Here is a 10,897-nt window from a genome sequence, read left to right as displayed (position 1 = left end):
GCTGTCTGATAGTTTGACAATATTTTTTTTACGATATAAAGATGAATCTTCAGGGAAAAAGTAAAACAGACATGACCATTTTTAAAGGACTGTTTTATTCAAATAACTCTTTGAGACCCAACAAAATTGTTACCACATGATAAGGTACATAAAAGTAATGTAGAAAACCCAAAAACTAATAAATTACACAAAGATTTGTAGTTATTATCTTCTTTTGAAGTTCAAAATTCTAGAAAATTTTTGTTTTCTGCTTGCTTTCAGTTTTTGCATACCTTTTGAAATGCATTTATTCAACTCAATTATGTTATTTTCTAAAAATTCAGTCATTTCTCTTTAAATAATGGTCTCATTTTTGTGATTATGACTATGTTTGGCAGAGATATAGCAATTTTAAAATGAAAGCCGAAATTTACCCAAAAAGTCTACGGACAAGACATCATCGCCAAGTGCTTTCTACATAGGTTTTAGAAGACAGTATTTTAGTTCTGTTGAACTTTTTATGTTTAAAATGATCAAGAACAAGTAAATAACAAACAAATTTAAGAAAAGAAGTATAATTGACGGTCTTCGGAATGTGTCTTCGAATAATTGAAGGATTTGAACAACTGTGACTAAATCAAAATGTCATTATGTGACAAGTTCTGTGCTATTGCTTACATAAATTAGGACTAATTGTATCATATTTCACTATATACTAAAAATAATGATACTTGGAAGGATCCTCACTGAAATAGGCTGTTAAAATCTCCTTCAGCTAAGTGTCTACGGACAAGACATTTGACCATAATTTCTGTCTAAAAGACAGATAGAGTAATAATGTTCTGATCAATGCTCATGCATTTAATGGGCTTAAGAACTGACCTTGCAGCCTGTTATGTACACCATTTTAGCTATGTTTATTTATCCGTAATAACTTTTAACCTTAACTAAACAAAATAAACCACAATCTTCCTGAAATTGGATGTGGAAGAAACCACCTGACTAGACTTTGTTGAGGCAAATTATTTACATGCTGTTGTCAACCATATCAATCAAGAAATGGTAAAAAAGTATAAACACAAAGTTTAACATGAAGAACTCTATGAGTTCATCTAAACATGTTCATTAAAGTAGAAACATTAAAAAAGTAGTAAGAACTTGTTAAAACTTATAGCTGAGAACAACATCTTAAAAAGATTACAACTGTGTCTTAAATGGAAAACTAATGAAACAAACTCCCTTGCTGACTGCTTAAATAGCTGTATGTTTGTAAAATACTCATATGACATTTATTCTGTGAGATCCATAACTCGTACTAATATTTTAAGTGGTCCTGCAAAATAAAATTCCTGTGAATTTTAACCTGTTTACAGAATAATTAAATGTTCACTGTGATAAGTTTTTATCACTTAGTTTTGAGTCAGCTAATGACTTACATATTATGCTTTTTTCTTAAAATTCCCAAGATACATTCTCTTTTTCTAGCCAGTAATATTTTTGATTAATATTGACCTTTTTCCATTATATAAGATAGTATGACCGGAGACAAAGTTTTTTAACTATCTTTTTATCACATTTACTTCTTTTTTTCATGTAATCACCTATATTAATATTATTTTCTTGGAAAAATACTGGAACAAAGGTTAGTAACTCCAATCGTAAATCAAACTGTGATTTCAAAATTTTAGTCCTCTGCCTCTGATGCATGTGGGGAAGTTGGCAGTAACTTGCAGAGAACATGTTTGTACAGTACAGAATCAATTAACAATTGTTAAGTTACATAACTGAAATTCTGTTGAAAAAGGGCATTAAATCCCCCCCCCCCCCCCCAAAAAAAAACAAACAAATCTAAATAGCTCTCATTTTTGAAAGGGAGAAAGCTGCAAGGAGACTACGGTAATCACTAGTAAATTGCTTGTAATTTCTTTTTTAAGATGATTTAAACTGCTTCAATTTTATGTGATTTCAGTCAGTTACAGAATAAAAGTTGATAGGCAGATGAATAGAATGAAGTCTTGAAAACCAATCACCATTATATCTTGGCCCTGAAGAGCACAGAAATATGCCATCTTGAGTGGATTATAACAAAATGTTTAAGTTGAAAGTGGACAGCCCACACCATGTCTAACAATAGATCCATACTCCACTAGAATATGACCAAATGTCAAATGATTTTGCTTCTATCTTCTCATACTTTCTGTTTTACTACTAACTTGTAAAAGATTGGGGTTTTTTTGCATTTCAGAGTCTCTTGATTTATTTCAAAGAACTCTTGATATATTTCTAAGGTCCAGTGCTGGTTTTTATTGAAAACAGAAAATATATTGAATAGTATTTGCGTAATGTCTTGTCCGTAGACACCCTCATTGCATGCCTTGTTTTTGCCATAACAAAGGGAGGGTTACAAAGAAATGTATTATTCCTTTTTTGATAGCTTTTAACATTTATATAAGTCATGTATAAGATTAAAACATATTCTATATCCATTGTACTTCTCAGATTCAGATTGTACACACAAGAATAAATGGGTAACATTTTGCATTTGGAAGAAGTAAGTTTCATTAGAAATATTTATTCTATATTTTATATAAACATTAAGTGTGGTGTATCATTGAAACTTGATAAATAGCTCCAGTATGATTTTATAAATGATATTTGTCAAAAAAACCTTCGTTTCTTTAGTGTCTACGGACAAGACATTTTGCAATTCAACAACTATTTATATCTATATAACCCAGTTTAATTCCGTCTAATGTTTATCAACTTAGACACTATCCTAGCAGCTTTCATACCTACAGTGATTAAACTCTAATATTGTATCCTTCACAAAGAAAATAGGTGTCTACGGACAGGACAAAAAAATTGGCGCATTTATCATTGTCTGTTCAGAGTCAAATTTGAGGAGATAAGAAACTTCCACCTGAAAGAATGCTATTATTTTCAGAAGAAGGTAGACTGAAGTTCACACAGAGACAAATAAGACAGTAAAAAAAGAATTATTTCATAATGAAATCACATATCTGATATGGGGAAGAGCAAAAAGCCAAAATATATAACAAAACGGTCATGTCAGTCTTCAGTACATATCTTCTGTTGTGGGTGACATAGACAGTTAAAATAACTTGCAGCTGAAAGAAGACAAAATTTCCTGTAAACCAAACAGCACAAAAAGGTCTTGCTGGTTCAGGTTTTAATTAAAATGAAAAGACAAAAAGCACATTTTTTAAGGTGAAACAATGTAACGCTGAATTTTGGCCTTTTTTCTGTTATTGGACAGCATGGCGTTCGTTTTATATGTACATCAGCTACCTGATAGTAGTTTTACCTGCAACTGGGTAGTGATATCTAACTCCTGACGTGCTGAAGACAGAATATATAAACATGCACTTTTAAATTTGGGTGTATAACATGGAGCACCCAAAAAGTATGCATTTGATTGTGACTGAGGCGAAAATCATAGGAACCAGTTTTTCAGGGGTAAATCAAACACATGAATAAATCCTAAACGATTTTGTTGTGCAAAAATGTATGATATTGTGTCTTAAACCGTTTTCGTTTTCCACTCTATTGTGTAATTGCAAGGGAAGTAAACTAATAGATATCTCTGCTTTAAAATACTATCCCAAGGCAAGAGTTGACATTCTTTGCTGATCACAACTTTGCATTAAATATTAAAATTTCTGTTATTGATAGTAGCAAAACTATCATACATTGCACATTTGTGAAATCATTTTTGTTAATTTCAAGGACTTAGAAATCAATTTCTAGACTTTATTTAATGTATTTCTATCAATGAAAATGTTAGGGTCTATCTCTAATCTATGATAAACTATGGCATAAGATTTTTTAACTGTTAGGCCACACCAAATTGATTACTTGGTCAACGGATTTCCTGCACCATTTTTTTTTCGGGAATGAAGACAGATATTATTTTGGAAATCAGCTTCCGCTCACTTCGTTTTTTTGCAGACTGATTTCAAGATTTCAAAGCGGGCCTTAATTTTTAGCTCACCTGAGCCAAAGGCTCATGGTGAGCTTTTGTGACCACTCAGTGTCCGTCGTGCGTCGTCCGTCCGTCAACATTTTCTAAAAAAATCTTCTTGAAAACCACTGGGCAGAATTGCACTAAACTTCACAGGAATGATCCTTAGATAGCCCCCTTTCAAAATTGTTCGAAGAATTGAATTCCATGCAGAACTCTGGTTGCCATGGCAACCAAAAGGAAAAACTAAAAATCTTCTTGTCCAAAACCACAAGGTGTAGAGCATTGATATTTGGCATGTGACATCATCTAATGGTTCTCTGTATAGATTGTTCAAATTATGCCCCTGGGGTGAAAAGAGGCCCCACCCCAGGGGTCACAAGTTTTACATATACTTATATAAGAAAAAACTTTAAAAATCGTCTTAAACTGCAAGGCTTAGGCTTTTGATATTTGGTGTGTTGCATTGCCTTGTGCCCCTCTACTAAAGTTGTTCAAATAAGCCCCTGGGGTGATAAGAGGCCCTGCCCTGGGGGTCCCAAATTTAACAGACATATAGGGGAAAAAATCTTTTTGTCTAAAAGTTAAAGGCCTAGGCCTTTGATATTTGGTATGTAGCATTGCCTAGTGAATCTCTAACAAGATTGTTCAAAATATGCCCCTGGGGTGAAAAGAGGCCCCGCCCTGGAGTCACTTGTTATGAGTTATATAGGAAAAAGTTACTATCTCTAAAACTAATGCAGATATTGATTTGAAACTTCACATGTGTCTTCGGGGTTATAAATCTAGTTGATAGCAGCAAGTCCTATAACTCTGACCTTCATTTTGGCCAAATTATGCCCCCTTTTGGACTTAGAAAATTCTGGTTCAAGTTTTGCGTGCAAGTACATACAGCTATTTCTAAAAGGCATATATATTTGAAACTTATTTTTTCTTTTTCTAGATCAATTACCAACCTCACTGGGTCAAGTCCCATAACTCTGACATGTATTTTGAGCAAATTATGCCCCCTTTTAGACTTAGAAAATTTTGGTTAAAGTTTTACATGCAAGTTATTATCTCCAAAACTAATGCAGATATTAATTTGAAACTTCACATGTGTCTTCGGGGTTATAAAACTAGTTGATAGCAGCAAGTCCCATAACTCTGACCTTCATTTTGGCCAAATTATGTCCCCTTTTGGACTTAGCAAATTCTGGTTAAAGTTTTGCGTGCAAGTACATACAGCTATTACTAAAAGGCATATAGATTTGAAACTTATTTTTTCTTTTTCTAGATCAATTACCAACCTCACTGGGTCAAGTCCCATAACTCTGGCATGTATTTTGGGCAAATTATGCCCCCTTTTGGACTTTGAAAATTCTGGTTAAAGTTTTACATGCAAGTTTCTATCTCCAAAACTAATGCAGATATTAGATTGAAACTTCACATGTGCCTTCGGGGTTATAAAACTAGTTGATAGCAGCAAGTCCCATAACTGGTGTGCATTTTGGTCAAATTATTTCCCCTTTTGAACTTAAAACTCTTTTGATATTTAACCTTTTTGGGTAATATTTTCCTGCTTCTGGGACAATATTTTGAATAGTCGAGCTTGGCTGTCTTACGGACAGCTCTTGTTTGGTTAAGTTTTTGTATGTAAGCTGGTATCTCAGTACCCACTAATGGGAATGTATTGAAGCTTCACACACTTGTTCACTGTCATGATCTGAAATGTAAAGCACAGGCTTTGGTTAAGTTTTTGTATGTAAGCTGGTATCTCAGTGCCCACTAATGGGAATGTATTGAAACTTCACACACTTGTTCACTGTGATCTGACATGTAATGCATAGGTTACATAACTCTACTTTGCATGTTAACAAAATATGTCCCTTTTTTGGACTTAGCAGTTTTTTGTTTAGTTTTTGTATGTAAGCTGGTATTTTAGTACTCACTAATGAGAATGGATTGAACTTCACACAGTTGTCCACTGTCATGAACTGATATACATTTTACAGGTTCCATAACCCTGTTTTGCAATTTTACAAAATTACTTCCCTTTTTCAACTTTTGTTTTCATTCAACTGACAAGGCTGTTGAATAGTTGAGCATTGCTGTCCTCTGACAGCTCTTGTTAAATACAGGGATGGGTTTGGCAAATTTAGTTCCAGGAATTGCCATTAAAGTTGCAGTTTTTAGCTCGACTATTCGAAGAATAAGTAGAGCTATCCTACTCACCACGGCGTTGGCGTCGGCGTCACACCCTGGTTAAGTTTTTCGTACCAGTCCACATTTTGACAAAGTCTTTTGAGATAAAGCTTTGAAACTTTCAACACTTGTTTACCATCACCATGTCCAGTTATAGGCAAGAGTATATAACTCTGTCAAGCATTTTGACTGAATTATGGCCCCTTTTGACTTAGAAATCTTGGTTAAGTTTTTCGTACCAGTTCATATTTTGGCAAAGTCTTTTGAGATAAAGCTTTGAAACTTTCAACACTTGTTTACCATCACCATGTCCAGTTGTAGGCAAGAGTACATAACTCCATCAAGCATTTTGGTTGAATTATTGCCCCTTTTTTACTTAGAAATCTTGGTTAAGTTTTTCAGTCTACATTTTGACAAAGTCTTTTGAGATAAAGCTTTGAAACTTTCAACACTTGTTTACCATCACCATATCCAGTTGTAGGCAGGAGTACATAACTCCATCAAGCATTTTGGCTGAATTATGGCCCCTTCTGACTTAGAAGTCTTGGTTAAGTTTTTTGTACCAGTTTATATTTTGTGTAAAGTGTTTGACATATGGCTTTGAAACTTTTATATCTTGTTCAGTATTATAGTCTTTATCAATAGGCAAGAGTACATAACTCTGTCATATTTTTTGGCTGAATTATGGCCCTTTTTGAACTTGGAAATTGGTTCTGTTTTCGTATATGTCCATGTTTTGTCAAGACTATTTGACATAATGGCTTTTAAACTTTAAACACTTGTTTATCATTATGATTTCCATCTGCAGGCAAGAGTACATAACTCTTGACAACTATTTTAGCTGAATTATGGTCCTTTTTGGGCTTTGAAATTTTTGTCAAAATATTTGAACTGTGGCTTTGAAACTGTTAACACTAGTATATCAACATGATTTCCATCTTTAGGCAAGTGTACATAACTCTGTCAACTATTTTGACTGAATTATGACCCTTTTTGGACTTGGAAATTAGTTAAACTTTTCATACAAGTCTGTGTTTGCCTAACATATAACTTAATAACATATTTGCCATCATGGTCACACATTGCCACTTAGTGCAAGACTAATCGAAATCCACAAATACAGGAAATTTTTTTGTTTAATTCATTTTTTCTTTTGTCTGAAAACCTATGGAAATATTTTGACCCCATTCTTCAATCAATTCTTCGAATAGTTGAGCGCGCTGTCATCCGACAGCTCTTGTTATTTTTGTTTTTTGTTGTTTTTTTGTTTGTTTGACTATTCAAAGAATAGGTACAGCTATTGCATTTGCCCATGCGTCAGCGTCCCGATTTGGTTAGGTTTTTGTATGCAAGCTGGTATCTCAGTAACGACGTAACAGAATGGATTGAAATTTCACACATTTATTCAGTGTAATAAACTGATGTACATTGCACAGGTTCCATAACTTTATTTTGCTTTTTATGCCCCTGAAGGGAGGCATATTAGTTTTCAACTGTCCGTCCGTTCGTTCGTTCATCACAACGTTAACTTTTTGCATGAAGGCACTTTACTCGCGAACCACTGCACCCCGGACCTTCAAACTTCACATGCTGATAGTGCTTATTGAGTACACAACCCCTATTGACTATGGGGTCACCAGGTCAAAGGTCAAGGTCACCAGGTAAAAGGTCAAGGCCCTGCAGGGGCATTTGTCACCATTACAAAATTATGCCCCTTTTTCGACTTAGAAATTTTTGGTTAAGGTTTTATATGTAAGCTGGTATCTCAGTACCCACTAATGGGAATGGATTGAAACTTCACACACTTGTTCACTGTGATCTGACATGCAGTGCACAGGTTCCATAATTTTACTTTGCGTTTTTAGCTCGCCTGTCACATAGTGACAAGGGGACAGGGTTCCCATTCACGTAAAGCCTGTACGTATTTTCACGCAACCAAATTGCTGACCAGGAAGATGTAAATTGTTCTAAATCAAAATAACAGGAAACATACAATGCAATCAATCCGAAAGTAGCTGAAAAATGAACTGTGGAATCTCGGTTATTCCTAAATGGATTTGATTTAGAATGAAAGTATTTGTTCCACATCATCTCCCACATCATATGACAAAAGGCCCATAACTCTGGTACCAATATTTCATGAATTATCCCCCTTTTTACTTAGAATTTCAGGTTAGTTTTGATGCACTTTCACTCTATTGCAGTTATTCCTAAATGGATTTGATTCAAACTGTAAGCGTTGTTCCACATCATCTACATCAAATGACACAAGGACCATAACTCTGGTACTGATATTTAATGAATTATCCCCCCACCCCTTTTACTTAGAATTTCAGGTTAGAGTTTTGATGCACTTTCACTATATCTCAGTTATTATGAAATGGATTTGATATAAACTTGAAGTAGTTGTTCCATCATATCAACCACATCATATGACACAAGGTGCATAACTCTTGCACCTATATTATATGAATTATGCCCCCTCTGCTTAGAATTATACTTATATAGTGTTTTGGTACACTTTTATCTTTACCTCTCTTATTACTTAATATTTTTGACACAGACTGAGGCCATTGCGCAATATCTTGATCCACCATAGGAGTCATTAAACACTCCAGTGACAGCTCCGTTTCCACAGATGTGCCCACTTTCACTATCCAGCATCGAAATAGTTGAGAGCTCTGTCTCCTGTGACAGCTCTTGTTTTTAGTTCGACTATTTGAAGAATAGTCTAGCTATTCTACTCACCCTGGCGGCGGCATCAGTGTCAGCGTCACACCTTGGTTAAAGTTTACATGCAACAGCTTTTTTCGAAAAACATCATTTGAAATTGCGGGTGTGTATATCTTCAATACAGTTATCATTTAAAGGCATATAGCCTTGAAACCTATTTTTTCTTTTTCTAGGTCAGTTACCAACCTCACTGGATCAAGTTCCAAAACTCTGACATGTATTTTGAGCAACTTATGCCCCCTTTTGGACATAGAAAATACAGGTTAAAGTTTTACATGCAATTTACTATCTCCAAAACTAATGCAGATATTGAATTGAAACTTCACAGACATGTGTCTTAAGGTTATAAATCTAGTTTATTCCATAACTGACCTTCATTTTGGCCAAAAAAGGCATATACATTTAAAACGTATTTTTTCCTTTTCTAGATCAATTGCTTACCTCAGTGGATCAAGTCCCATAACTCTGACATGCATTTGGGAAAATTATGCCCCCTTATGGACTTAGAAAATTCTGGTTAAAGCTTGTGTGCAAGTTAATATATACTATCTGCAGAACAAATGTAGATATTAAGTTGAAACTTCACATCACATTAAGTCCCATAACTCTCACATGCATTTTGGTCAAATTATCCCCTCTTTTAGACTTAGAAAAGCATGTACTGGATTGAAACTCTTTAGATAGCTTCTGGGACAATATTTCGAATAGTTGAGCATTGACCGTCTTACTGACAGCTGTTGCTTATTGTTGCAATACTTTAAACGGTCTTATCTTGCTAAATACATGTTTTGCATTTTTAAATATTTTTCATATCGTTCTTAGCTCACTAGGCTGACCTCAGATCTATGGATCTTGAGGGCGTTGTTCTCCATGATGATTTGGTAAAAGACATTGTGTTTGACATCATTCATCCTCCACTTCTGATTCATGTAGAGAAGTTGGCAGTTAATTGCAGAGAACAGGTTTGTACTGGTACATAATCCAGGAACACCAGGTCCAGTTAACTGCCCACCGTTACGTAACTGAAATACTTTTGAAAAACTGCGTAAAACCCCAAACAAACAAACAAGTCATTCTAATGAATAATTAGTTGTCTCAATTTACTGAAATGAATGTGATAAATGTTTACCTGCTGTGAATCGTGAGAACATGGCCATTACAAAATCCTGCCCTAGAACATTGAATGTGTTGCTATCTCTTATAAAATTTAGTTTCTATATATTCTAAGTTATGTGTATAACATGATTGTAAGTATTGTGAATATTGTGTACTTTCAGGATGCGTTATTTCTTCTTACCTACACAGTAGACTAAAGACATACCTACCACAGAGCCACTTTCAATTCTGCTTTCCAAATTTTGTTTTTTTTTTTCATACAGAACTCTCGTGGGTGGGTATAACAGATGAGATAATTTTAGAAAATGTAAAATGTTTTTCCAAAGTTAAGATAGGAAATTCTGAATCAAAAGACCCCTCCCTATATTATACTAAATATAAATAAGTTTTCAGCAAGGTTCATGTATTCCCAATTTCGTGAACGGAACACGATTCGTCCGAAATAACATACAGTCAACTGAAGACTGGTAAAATTCGTCCATCAATAATAAATGCCCAAACTATTACAGATATGCAATGTGTATCAAAATTGCAGTTAAATATCGAAAAATAAAATACTGTTAACCTTTTGCTGAGTTTATTAAAGCTAAAATGCCTTTTTGCGTTTCGTATCCATTCTTTTTTTGCACACGACCCGTGTGACGTCCGACTAAAACATTTACCAAACCCCTCTATACAGCTGACAATTACGCCGAGAATTTGGTGATGGAAACGAAATTATAACGTTCGTGGACCGGATCTGCGTTTTAGACCATACCAAACAATTGGCAAGTGCGCTATGAAATAAACAGCGATTTTGCAGCTGAACTGGAGTTCCGAATCTCTGCGTGCATGTACCCCCAACAAATGATTTTTATGCGTGCATTTGATATTTTGTACGTGATTCACGTACTGCAGTGCGTG

The 10,897-nt window shown here is 34.6% G+C and overlaps 1 long non-coding RNA gene across 1 annotated transcript in view; it reads left to right on the top strand.

The window, feature by feature from the left end:
* The window catches only part of LOC128548909 (uncharacterized), a 17,200-nt gene extending 6,967 nt beyond the window's left edge, over positions 1-10,233 (top strand). Inside the window, exon 3 of the long non-coding RNA XR_008367332.1 lies at positions 10,156-10,233. This is a non-coding gene — a long non-coding RNA (uncharacterized LOC128548909). The remainder of the gene's footprint in view (positions 1-10,155) is intronic.
* Positions 10,234-10,897: the final 664 nt, after the last annotated feature.

The sequence above is a fragment of the Mercenaria mercenaria genome, chromosome 15, assembly GCF_021730395.1.
Source record: "Mercenaria mercenaria strain notata chromosome 15, MADL_Memer_1, whole genome shotgun sequence".
NCBI classification, from domain to species: domain Eukaryota; kingdom Metazoa; phylum Mollusca; class Bivalvia; order Venerida; family Veneridae; genus Mercenaria; species Mercenaria mercenaria.
Note: the sequence above shows the minus strand (reverse complement) of the source record. Positions and strands in the feature narration are given on the sequence as shown.